This window comes from Podarcis tiliguerta (genome assembly GCF_965153285.1).
Source record: "Podarcis tiliguerta genome assembly, chromosome: 1".
NCBI lineage: Eukaryota > Metazoa > Chordata > Lepidosauria > Squamata > Lacertidae > Podarcis > Podarcis tiliguerta.
Window position 1 is genome coordinate 41335477 of NC_139534.1, and position 13580 is coordinate 41349056.

Sequence of the window (13580 nt, forward strand, 5' to 3'; positions counted from 1 at the left end):
GTCCACTTATTTTATCTTAACAATACAGGTGTCCACCTAGGGTTGCCATACTTCCGGATTTTCCCAGACATTTACAGAATACTGCATTCGGCAGCAGTGTCCGGGCAGAAATTGGTCAAATGTCTGGGAAAATCTAGATGTATGGCAGTCCGTGTTGGCAGTGCCCTTTTTTGCTGTTTTCCCATAAAAATATATCAAAACCAGAATTTTTAAATAAGTGATTTTGCCCAAAAAGCTCAACAACTTTTCTGTCCAGATTTTCACTGTTTGAAATATGGCAACCCTACATAACAGCAATACTCACAACAGGGAACCTTAGGAAGTTTATAACACGGTTTGCAGGATCAGGTCTTTGGGTTGTGAAACTGTGTACACAATTCTATTATGTAATTAGCATGGTTTTCCTCTGCCAGCGAAGGGCATGCCAAATGACAGATGATGAATATATTTATTTGGATTTTTGTTGTTTTTTACCTGAGGAGTAGGTGTGCCTTTCATTTCTTTCATGCTGGCTACAGAGTAAATCTTAAGATTTTAAGATTAAGCAACAATCTGAATAATTTGCATTGCTGTTGCACAAGGCACCTAAATTTATGGATGCCACACTTTTATGAGATATGTAGAGGAAATACAGTGATTGCTCCAGGCTATATCAGATGCAGCTTGCTCTCCCAAGAATATACTGTAGTTTGGTTATAGGAACTGATTTAGAGGAGTTTGTGGAATAATTTACATATCATGTAGAAATCTGCCCCGTATTGGCAATTGTTATCATTTTTTCCTCTGAAATTTCAGAGAAGTGCTGTGTTCTTCAAGTCTTCTTTTAGATTGTAAATGAACTTGCTCCCAAATATTCATCTTAGAATTTTACAGATATGCTCAAATCTTTTTGCAGTTGTTCTCAGAATACTTACCTATGTCTTACCCCACATGTGCCCACTTGAACACTTTGATTAGCGGAAAAGGTGCCACCTAATGCCTGTTCCACATTTGTAAGGTGTTGATCATTTAGTATGGCAGTACCAATAGCCTAGTGCAGATGGGGCTTAGTCTAAACAGGTAAATAGGTGATTAATTCTTCAGTAACTCATCTCCAAACCATTGAGGTGGTGGACATTGTTCTGTAACTTGGAATTGTGCACCTCTTTTTCCTGCCTCTTATTCCAGTGCATTGTGCAAGGCTGCAAGTTCACTTTTTGAACATAGTCTAGTTTTCATTGGTAATACAGCCATTTTTCCAAGCTGACATAATTTGACAGAGGGATCAACAAGAGGGGATTTAAGGATTTATATTTATACAAGTTTCTTTATTTAAAATGACAGCAAGAACAACCCACAATTCCTACATAGAAGCCACGAAGAGAATCAGAAAGTGTCTAAGTACAAGGGAGGCAGGCCACAACAGCCCTAAATTTTATTTAATACTAACTGTACATCTTCGTTTAGGGCAGGTTATTGTGACTTGCAGAGGGGAAACAACCTTTCTGTTATGTGGGATATCTATGCTAGATCTCCTGGTATATTTACAAACTGAAATATAGCTGGGGGGAGTTTCCCATTCATGTGAAGTAGTTGGGGAGGGGTTGTTGAATTCTTCCCCTCCCTATGCAATTTTCTTGATCAAAAACCTCTCCCAGCTTCTGTTTGTCCTGCAATGATAAAACACCAAGGTCTATATTCCTCCTCCAATACACCAAACATCATATTAAGGGGAATTTTTTTAATCAGAAAAATGACTTGGAGGGAGATGATTAAACATCTCTCTCTGACACCACTCAGAGAAAATGGCAACTCCTGCAATTATATCTCAGTTAAAACACACACAGTTACATCATGGATTGTCCATGTAAGAATAGCACTTGGATGTTTCACTAACTAGGAACATAGTACAAAAACGCAAGATTGAAATCAGCTGAAAACAAAACAAAAGCAAAAACCCCACAGGATAATGGTGTTGCTGCATGATGAATATGTTAAAAATACATATATATACCCAGTCCAATTATTTCAGGAGCAGTTTTGAAGTGTGTGACCTTTCTTGCAATAGGCAGCTTGGGAAATGTGTTAAAATGAAAACAAATCAGGCAAATTCCTGGGGGGGGGGGGAACGGAATTTCCACTGGTAAGTTAGACCTGGAAACTTTTCTTTATCATGTTTGCTTTGGCTAAATAATCATCTCATTCATTAGGCAATCTATATCTTTCTCATCATGGTACACTCTTTTATTTGCACACATTGAAATTACAGGGAATTATGAATTAGAAGATAAACAATTTGCTTATGTGCACAGGATTAAGGGCATGTTTAGTGATTTAGCTCAAATATTTGAAAAGTTTGTGGATGAATTTGGCTTTGTGCTCATGGGCTGATTACTGTAGCCGAAGTTGCAAGAGACTTCATTCTTATGCATCACATAGCACAGTGGTATAGCACATGGCAGGCATACAGCTATAGAAAGGCCAAAGTTATTTCACGAACAACATATTCTGTTCAGCAACTCTAACTGTGGGATTCCAAAAGGCTCGGACGTCTGAGGACGATGAAAAATTATGCAATGTAACGTAGATGTAAAATTCTGGCAAACCCACCAGTAATATATTGTGAAGTAAGGCATTGGCATAAATGCTCTTTAAAAGTATCCTTGAAAGATTTGATTAAAACTTTTTCATAGTACAATAAGATAAAAAATAATCTAAATAAAAAACAAAAACAGTGAAAGAAAGAGAAAAGACACAGTCCTCTCTCTAAGGTAGCTCTTAACCCTTGTCCCGCACAGAAAGTGGTGGACCCTCCCAGCTCTCACCTGGGAGCTTTCCTTTCTTCTCCTCGTCTCTCACCCTGGGAGGTCTTCCCTTCCCTGCCAAATGCTCTTTAAAAGTATGATGGTTGCATCATTGCTTCAGAGTGTCTACTTTCAAATGAGAAATAATGTTTCATTTATGAGATTTTATAGTGCAATAAACAAAAGGTTGCCAGAATGTGTTTTGTTAACCTTCTTCTGGCTTGTATGCTAAAAACAATTTCTAAGTGTTTTAAAATGAGCTCACTCAGGAAGGAATGGTATCTAATTTACAGATTCCATAGACAGAGGTGCAGAAATTCTGTATGGACTGGCATTTCAACAACACAATAAACATGATAAATGAGACCAGATCTAAAGGACTACTGGGTGTAAACCAGCATGAATAATTGCAATCACCCACTGGAATTTGCCCCCTCTTCATACTGTTCTTAGGTACAAATAGCAGTACTTTCGGAACTGGATTTTCTGATTTAACAAAACATGATAGAGAGGTTTTGAGTGTATTGTTGCATGCCGCCCCAATCTCTGAGCATGCGAAATTCCAGGGGTTCTAGGTGCACTTGTCTAGGGCCCATGTTTTCTTTTGGAAATGAGGCACAGCGGACACTGGTGTCTTTATGATATATGGTTTATTGACGCATATATACCACCTGAGCCTACAATGGAAGAGCTCACAGCATAATCAGCTTCTCCCAGGTGCAGCCTTGGATTCAACATACATAAAACATCATGCTCTGCCTGCTACTTTCTGTTTCAGTCACATAGCTCATAACTCCAACCCCTCTAACCTAAGCTCTGACTTTATCTGTTGAGGGAGAAGGGCCCCAAACATTTGCCTTCTCACACTGAGTTCTTTTTGATCCTCTGTGTTCTTAATGGCCCATCTCCCAGGCTATCATCTTAAGACGGGAGGCTAGCCTGACTGAATTAGATTTTAATACTTGCTGATTCTAGGTGATTAGAAGTGTCTAGCACACAGTTTAACACCCAAACCTTAATTTAATTCTACACCTACTGGACCCAGGAATTGAGGGGAGTCAGTTCCTAGGTCTGAATCACCATGTGTCATTGCTGTAGAATGGAACTGGGAAAGTGATGTAGGCCAATCATTAGCACTAATCCAGGATGTTTTTCAAGTTAATTTATGGCATGCTCTAGTTTTCCACATAATTAAAATATTATTGCACATGCATGCACACATGCATCTATGCAAGCCAAGCCATATTACCCTGGCATTGTGTTTAGGATGCTGTCCATTACGCATCAACTTAAAAATGTGCTTTTACAAATCAGCAAAAAGCCCCTAGATATTACTAGGGATATACTATTCAGTAATTGTTTCAAGTCACTTGTCTTAGAATCAGTGCAATTGTGAGCTGCTAAGCTTTGATTACAAAGGTATTCACTGTTATTTCAGAGTTTGCATTAGCTCTTGGCACTCATCTGAGAGCAATTCAAAGTTGTGACTTTTTGTTGTTCTGAACTAAGAAGCCCTAAATGGCTTGAGCCCAGATATAAAAATGAGAGATCATTCAACTCCTCTACTGTGTTTGCATTGCAGGCAGCTGAGGGCAGATAGTGCATTCTGGCTTCAAATGTGAACAAGGAAGGAAAACAGAGAGACACTCCTGGTAGCCTCTCCCTAAGCTTTTAAACTCATTGGCCTAGAAAGTGTATCATTCTCAGAATCAAAGTATCTTCAGCGAGAGGTAAGTCTTTAAGAAAGAAAGAAATGTAAGCAGTCCTAAATGCTGTTATGTGAGTTTTAAACCGAACTTCTAAAACGTATTTTGCCTATATTTTCTACCATATTTTCAAAAGTTTTGATGATGCTGACATGCCTGAGTTTATGGGATAGATTAGATATAGGCCTGTACATAAAGACCTCTACATCCTTTGTACATACCATGAATAAACTTTCACAGTATGTAGGCAGAATCAAGTGCTGTCTGCACTTTTAATAGGATTCAACTGAAATATACTACAGTGGTACCTCGGGTTAAGTACTTAATTTGTTCCGGAGGTCTGTTCTTAACCTGAAACTGTTCTTAACCTGAAGCACCACTTTAGCTAATGGGGCCTCCTGCTCCTGCTGTGCCGCCGGAGCATTATTTCTGTTCTCATCCTGAAGCAAAGTTCTTAACCCGAGGTACTATTTCTGGGTTAGCGGAGTCTGTAACTTGAAGCGAATGCAACCTGAAGTGTATGTAACCCGAAGTACCACTGTAATACTATCACCCCTGCTACTACCATTTAGCCATTTATGTGCCAGAGGTGTGTTAGGCTCTTTACAGCAGCGGCCTCATTTCTTCAGAGCAACCTGGAAGATTTAGCTTTTGTAAAGAAAGAATGCTGGAATCCCCAGAGTTCTCTAACCTACTCCAGATTTAAACATTCATTATTTATAACAGCATCCTGGAAACTACTTTGCTCAGGCAATTAATTACAATGACCCAGCTGAACGGAAGATGGTACAATGCCACATGCCGTGCCATGTAATTAGTCACTAGGCCAGCTCTGCACATTAAAATCTACAGACTGTCTTTATTGAGTACAAGAGATCACCGGTCTTATAGATAATGGCTTAGATGGGAATTTTCATTCCTTAAAAGCAGCGGATATTAAGGTATGAAATGTAGTACTCCTAATAGTTTGTTCTTGGAGATTACTACTGCTGCAATGTCCAAAGGCAACATATAGCATTTTCATTACCTCCCTGGCTGTCATCTTGAGCGGTCTTTGAAAAGCTTTACAGACTTAAGGGCAACTGAGGCAGTAAATGTTGTTCCAGAATGATCCTCCAGTTTTAAATGCCATCTAGTGACAATTCAATGAGCATAGAAACTGCAAATCCCAGAAAGTGGAGAATATTTCAGCTTTAGGCCTACCGTGTTGATAGTACCCCAAGCACAAATTTGGTTCAGTCCCCTACTCCTCCAGATATGAATGTATGATACCCTAGAGAAAGAGCCTCAGTGTGTATGGAATGCCAAGAAGTTTTTCAACTTTCTGTGTTGACTGCCTCCCATTACAAATCAGTGTTACAGGATAGGTGGAACAAAAATAATGACAGCATTGAGCTGTAGTAGTTGTGTGCCCCCCCCCCCCGCTTCCTCTAGGCCTCGTATAGATAGCCATGGCTTTCAGTGCAAACTACTGCATTTTTTTTCAGTTCTTCCTTACATAAAACCAAAGAACAACGAAATGTGGTGTTATTGGAAAATAGGCCATTGTAAGAAGTTTATAAAAAAAAGGAAATAGTAATATGGCTAGGGATTTTCATGGCTCCTCAGTGGTACCTTGGGTTACAGACGCTTCAGGTTACAGACTCCGCTAACCCAGAAATAGTATCTCGGGTTAAGAACTTTGCTTCAGTGTGAGAACAGAAATTGCCCAGCCGTGCGGCGTCAGCGGGAGGCCCCCATTAGCTAAAGCGGTACCTCAGGTTAAGAACAGTTTCAGGTTAAGAATCGACCTCCAGAATGAATTAAGTTCTTAACCCGAGGTACCACTGTATTACTTATTGAACATATGTTGTGTTTTATTACATGGCAGGCACCGTAAGCCAGCTTTCTCCAACACAGTGCCCTTCAGATGTTTTGGACTACAACTCCCATCAACTCCATCTAGCACTGTCATGATGGGAGTTGTAATCTAAATGATCTGGAAGGCACCAAGCTGGAGAAAGGTGCTCCAGATAACAAAAGACTGATGCTGAGATTTAAACATCATTTGTTTGTTTAATTCATTTGTACGGATTTCAGAAAGAGCTCCAGTTATTGCGTATGTCTCTCTTTCTATGATAAAATATATACATTGGTACCTCTGGATGCGAATGGGATCCGTTCCGGAGCCCCGTTTGCATCCTGAAGCGAACACAACCTGTGTCTGCGCGTGCGCGAGTCATGATTTGTCGCTTCCGCGCATGCGCATGAAGTCATTTTGAGCGTCTGCACATGCGTGAGTGACGAAACCTGGAAGTAACACGTTCCATTACTGCAACCCGAAAATGCTCACCCCGAAGCTACTTCAACCCAAGGTAAGACAGTACTCCTCGAGAGGTACTATCTTTGTTTGATTCAGCTATTTTCGGAGCTGAGTAAATTAAAAACAACCATGCCAGTTATTGATTGAGCTTCTCTCAGTAAAGTGTGAATCCTGAACTTCACTGAGCTTGACTTGAAGCAGAACATTGGTCAGAGTGGGTTAAGCTTATATATATATATATATACATAGTTTAGATGAGTTCATTGCCACATATTAAGTAGCCCAGTGCCTATAAATGAAGTCAACACAATTTCATTTTGCAGAGAGAGAGAGAAGCAAGCTTCTCACACACCTGTTCTTAGAAAATGGTATATTCCTTGTTTTTGCTTGTAGACTATAATGATTGTTATCACAGTTAAAAAATTTTTCCCCCTGTATTCCCTTTGATCTTCAAAGAGCACTAGTGTTTCCAGAGGACAAAGAAAGCATAACAAGAATATTTTTATGTGTGTAACCAAGCAGGTGATTTGCTTGCAAAACACACAAGGTGAAGAGTCTTATTTCAGTTTCAAGGAAAATATGGAGAAGTCAGAATGGTTATATTCATTCTCCATACAACAGGTAGTAGTCAACCAAGCTTTACTCAAAATAGACCTGTTGACATTATATATGACTTTAGTCATGTTCATTAATATCAATGTGACTTCTCTGAGTAAAACCCAATGTTTAGTATCTTAGATTTCCTTCCATTTCTGTTCATGAGCAAAGGCACCCAAACAATAGTTAGAATCTACCCATACTCTATGAGGCAGCCTATGGGCAAGTTCCTACACTACTGCCCATGCATATGTATGCCTGTGGAAGCTACATTTGGCAACCCCAGAAACACAGCAGGCTATAAAAGCTGATGTTTCAACATGTTCAGTTTCTTGGGATAACATATAAGCACCCAGAGCAAATCATCATTATCATCACCGTTAAGACCTGGGTAGAAAAAATAATAATTTTATTTTTTGTGATGAGTGACTAGAGAAATAGGCATTTGGGTTTTGTGGAGCACTTAAAGAATGAATAAGTTTACAGTAGTAATATGCAGAAGAAGATATTGTCCAATCAGTTTGATTACTCATTTCCTGAAGTGCCAGCTAAGGTAATAGCTAGAGAGCTAAACAAGGCTTGATCAGAAGTGGTTTAAAATGCTGCTTTATTGTGTCTCCCCACATGTTGTAAGGACTGAATGAGGATGATAAATTAGTTCAAGCTGCTATTGAAAGCGGACAGATGATGTAGTTAGATCTGCATTGTAGCACATATGAAGCTACTGAACAACACATATAACATGAGATGCCCAGTTTACAGCAGGCAAATAAAAGGCAGAGCAGGTGCTGCAAAGCTCTTAACATGCTGTGATTTCATGGTGGGATTCTGATCCACTTTATACACTACATTTTAAATATTTATTCATTGATTTGATTTATTATACCCTACTCTTCAACAGATTTCCAGGGCAGTTTGCAAAAACTTAAGATTACAAATTGAAACAAAAGCAAAAAAGCACATTAAAACAACACAGTATAACAGCAGTCAGCAGAATTAAAAGCAAAACTTCCAAACATTGCGAAGGCAATGCAGAGAGGATTTAATCGCCTGGTTTTTTGTTTTTTTTAAGTATTTGTCTGCTGTTGAACCACAACTTCCTGGGTGAGAACGTTCCATAGCCAGAGTGCAACAACCATATAAACCCTGTCCCTTATAGTTTTCAATGGTGGTAGTATTCAAATGGTGTTGAAAAAGCTATGGGTAAGCACTTGCAGAGGAAACAACTGTAGATCTTATACGTATTTGTGGAGCCAACAGACTCTTAAGGCACTTCAGTCATAAACCATATGATGGACTTTCAAGGTTTAAAAAAGCCCCCAGCACTTTGAATTGAACCCAGAAATGAGCTGCAAGCCAGTGCAGTTGGAGAAACACAACTATTTTCAGCTTTAATTTTGACCAAGCATGGAATTACATTGTTGGAAAAATATTTGGACTCAGTACCCAATACCCTGTGAGTTCATCCTGGATGGCCAATAAGATCCAAACTCCAATTTTCAAGTCAAACAGGACATTTATTTAGACGTTGCAAGGCCAGTGTGACATAACCTCAACCAGCAAGTAGTTGACGGTAGCACACTGGATATGAAAAGAGAACAACCATTTATACACTTACAAGCAAAGGTTTAATCAGGAGGCATAGCAATTTTCTTATCTTTCCCTCCTTCCTTTGTCCTTAACCGTTATAGTAATAGCTCCTGCATACATGTCATTCCATTCGTCTCCCATGGTTTTCTTGCACATACAACCTTCACTTTTTTGGTCTTTCTCACACACATTTTAATATTTATTCTATAATTCAATAATGTCAATAATTATCCAACACCACCACAGTGGCATACACATATGGTTTTGAGATAAGGTGATTTAGAGCAGATATCTTCAACCTTTTCAGACCCAAGACCCACTTTTAACTCAAACATGCATTTGGAGACCCATTTCTTTGTATGGTGATAGTGCTCCTGTTACGAGCCACTTGGAATGAAGCCTTGGCCCAATAGTGGGTCCCAACCCACCTGCTGAAGACCAGTGATTTAGAGCATCCGTTGTCAACTGGTAGGTTAGGATCCATAAGCTCTTGGGCCAACTGCACTGCAAACTGTAGGCAGAGTTGGCTTTTATCCTCAGTTGGCAGACCAGACTATGCTCATTGTCTGGGCAGTTGAACTTTTGTTTTGGTAGGTTGTCCTGCCCTGCAGTGCAGCCGGCTGGGTAATTTATAATGGCTGGCCACTGGGATGTGAGTGCTCATAACTTGTGAGTGGAAAGCTGCCTGTGAGGGGCCACAACCATCACCCACCCAGAGCAGGGTATGTGGCCATTGTCAGCTTTTGGGCCAGGATCCATGAAAGGATCATGTCTGACCTAAGCTAGGCCATACCAGTGCTGCTACAGTTATACACAAATGTACCGGTAGTAACAAAAAATTAAGAAATGAGTCCCATTATGCAAGCTTGAGGTAAAGCATGGTTGAAGACCAGTGATATAGAGCACTGAGCTATGAATGGAATAGGAAAGCTCAGATATTTAGGTAGGCTTTAAGTCCTCACAAAGCAGCTGATTCTCTCATCCAGTACACTAAGCTTGCCACTTGTCCATTATTTCATGAAATATAAAGGTAAAGGGAGCCCTGACCTTTAGGTCCAGTCGTGACCAACTCTGGGGTTGCGGCGCTCATCTTGCTTTACTGGCCGAGGGAGCCGGCGTACAGCTTCTGGGTCATGTAGCCAGCATGACTAAGCCTCTTCTGGCGAACCAGAGCAGCGCATGGAAATGCTGTTTACCTTCCCGCCGGAGCGGTACCTATATATCTACTTGCACTTTGACATGCTTTCAAACTGCTAGGTTGGCAGGAGCAGGGACCCAGCAACGGGAGCTCACCCCGTCGCGGGGATTCGAACCGACAACCTTCTGATCGGCAAGTCCTAGGCTCTGTGGTTTAACCTACAGTGCCACCCGTGTCCCTTTCATGAAATATATTTAGTATTAAAATTTAATATTAATAAATAAAGAACAGTTAGCCAACCTACAGGACCCCACTCATAGGGATAATTTAGACGTTGCATAAGCCTGGTAGGGTTGGAGATGCGTCCATGGTTTGTTTGTCTAGCAGACAATTTTATGAGAAAGTATGTCAGGCATACTTTTTTGAGAAGCAAATGTCATCCTTGCTTTTGTTTTATTTTCCCCAAGGGTACTCATTCCTTATAACTGGCATCACTGACAGTACTACTACTGAAGGGCAAACAAAGGAAAACGTGAAGGAAAGAAAAGATAGTTCTGAGTAGTAGGCAGTGATACTGTTGAACCCTGCAGACAAAAAAGGGGGTAAACTTTGTGTGCAAAAAAAATGGGGTCAAATAATCCTATGAAAAGGTTAGTATCTAGTAAAATCAGGAGGAAGAGAATGTAGTTGTCAGGGAAAATTGGGAGAGATGTTTGTGACAAATGTGAGTCAGAAATGGAGGCTATACCGTGGAGATGTAGAGAATAATACAGCACATAAGAGCACTGGATTTCACAGAAGTATTCCTAAGTGTCTTGCTTTGATCCTGAGCACAGTTAGGTAGACATACATTCCTCTGAAATCAAGTAGATGTGCCTGGGAAATGGGTACACATCACAAGTGCAATGGTAGTTACAAGGTATGTAGACCACAATTGCATCTAGAACCATGCACATTTCACCTAATGATAGTGAGATGCTTGACTTACTCAACTTTGAGGATTATAAAAATCATCCTCTGCAAACATCAAGGGTACCAAGGGTAGACAGATGTTGTGTGCTTGGTCATATATGGAAAACAATTAAAGTACTTGGTACACAGTGGCAGATAGGGAGGAGCAATTTTAGTCCAGTTCAGGCACTAGGATTGCAGAATCTATAATATCACAAAGGGATTACTGAATAGGCTCAAGAATGGGATATGAAAAATGGGACTGTAACTGAGCTACATGATAAGTTAAAAACAAAACCCTCCCATTTTGTCAATAATTATATTTCTGTTGAAATTAGACACCATGTTACAAAGGATGATACAGTCCAATGGCAGACCAATCTAATAAAGTAAACATGACAGAATAAAATGCAGGAAGAGCAAAATGATAACATTAAAAAAAGTCTGTAGGAAGAGACAGGGCTGGACACTTTAAAAGTTTGTTGAATGAAAGTATTTCCAGTTGTGTAAAATATGCACATTTATGACAAGATGTTTTTAAGTAGTTATTAAAATTTGGAGAACTTGCACATTTGCAAACTTTGGTTAAGAACAAAGCTACTGTACAGCAAAAGCAAACCATTCCTCCAATTTGCTCATGTTTGCTTAGAAGTGAAGATGGGAGATGGCATGCCTACCTCTAAAAGCACAGTGTGTGTCCTACCCATCTAGAGGTACAAGTTCATTCTTGATTTTTTATGTATTATTTTTCTTGCTCATGGCATGGGTGGATTTGTTACAGCAAAGAAGATGACTAAACTTGGCCTGTGCCCTATGTTAAATTTACAGGTTGAAACTGCAAGTATCAGATTTATTTCTATTTGTATTTATTAACCACACACCTTGTCTTCAAACCTGCAGTGATAGTGCCACACAAAATAAGATTATTACCTTGACAGGCCTAAAGATGGGCTGTACGTGCCCTATGAATGAGGCATATAAAATTCCCTGCCATTCTGGCTTTGATTTCAGTGGGTCTGCCCTGATTATGACTTAGTTGGATGTCTCCCCAGGACAGGGATGTGGAACTTCTGGTTCCCCAGATGTTGATGAACTACAACTCCCATCATTCCATGCTGTCTGCGGCTAGTGGAAGTTGGAGTCAGACTTTATCTGGAGGGCCACAGGTTTCCCATTCTTGCTTTATGTACTTTTTAAAATTGCCTGTAAATACTTGTGTGAGTATGAAGCATGTTGCAATTTAAAATAATTTGGTATGTCAATGCAGACTTGTCTTTTTCCCCATCCACATTTCTTGAGCATCAGGTTTGTGGAAGCATTGGAAATACAACATAGCATGTTGGGGTTGAAAGAGTGTTGTATGTTGACATGAGAAGACAGGTTAACAATCTTTTTTCAGGCTTGCTACCTGGGTGACCTTGGGCAATTTGTTGTTACTTCCATTTTAACCAAATTCATAGGGCTGTTGCAAGGATGACAAGAGTACTCTGCCCACCAAAAAGGGGTTCAGAAACAGTTGTTGTTATTAGAAACCTTGCTCTTTAATAACTTTATATCATTCTTATTAAAAGGTGAATAACATTACTAATAGGTCCAGAATTAAGAATGGGTCTAGATGTTCTCAATGATATTATATCCTAAAGTGATAGATATTCAGTGGGTGGAGAGACTTATAAATCCAGATTTTTCATAGTAGTAAATGAGAAGTTAGCATATGTTTCCTCCAATTCAGTTTTTCTGCTTTTTGCAGCTATCTATCTTACATACATGTATATCCCACCTTTCTTCCATCATGGAACTCAAACTGGGATACATATGGTCTCCAGGCACTGATCAGACCCAGACCTGCTTAGCTTCAGCAAGCTGACAGCCACATGTGCCTCCAGATCACATTCTGGCTCTCACTATACCACAAAACCCAGACTAGATCAGGCCATAACAAATCTAGATTTCTTCAAATGAGACAGCATCATCATCACAATTAATTTATTTGTATCCCACCCTTCCCTTCCTTTCACAGGAGCTTAGGACAATAAACAACATCAAAATGTAACCCATACAAATGTTTAGATAAGCTCAGGTAAGAGCCACCTTTGGCCCTTTAGTTAATGCGCACATACAGTACTACAAACATTAATTAATTACAGACATTATTCTTTGGAAAGTCCCTGTTAGATTTCCCTTCCCCTTCTGTGCTCTGTATTAATGTTAACAGTTGTATAATCTTGAGCAAAAGACAGTTGTTTCATTAATTTATGCTCATGTTGTGATCATATTTACCTCATTTTTTCGAAGGGAGAGGAGCTTTAATTACACCTCCAGTTAATTATCTCTGATACATGTTCAACCTCCAAATGCATATTGATGACATGATGCCATTTCCTAATTATCATAATTGCAGCTTCATTTGAGTGGTTAGAGGCTAAATGTGCTGATGTTTGTAGAAGTCTTTGAGCATTGGTATTAAAGCAATATGGGAACAAAGTTATGCATACATTTAATATAATCATCTG

At 39.6% G+C, this 13580-nt stretch overlaps 1 protein-coding gene across 5 annotated transcripts in view; it reads left to right on the top strand.

Moving 5' to 3' along the window:
• The window catches only part of NCKAP5 (NCK associated protein 5), a 588547-nt gene that overhangs the window by 50863 nt on the left and 524104 nt on the right, over nucleotides 1-13580 (top strand). For all 5 annotated transcript variants that reach the window (XM_083404704.1, XM_083404711.1, XM_083404705.1 and 2 more), the window contains one exon: nucleotides 4366-4513. The gene's annotated coding sequence lies outside the window, so the exon portion shown is untranslated. The remainder of the gene's footprint in view (nucleotides 1-4365; nucleotides 4514-13580) is intronic.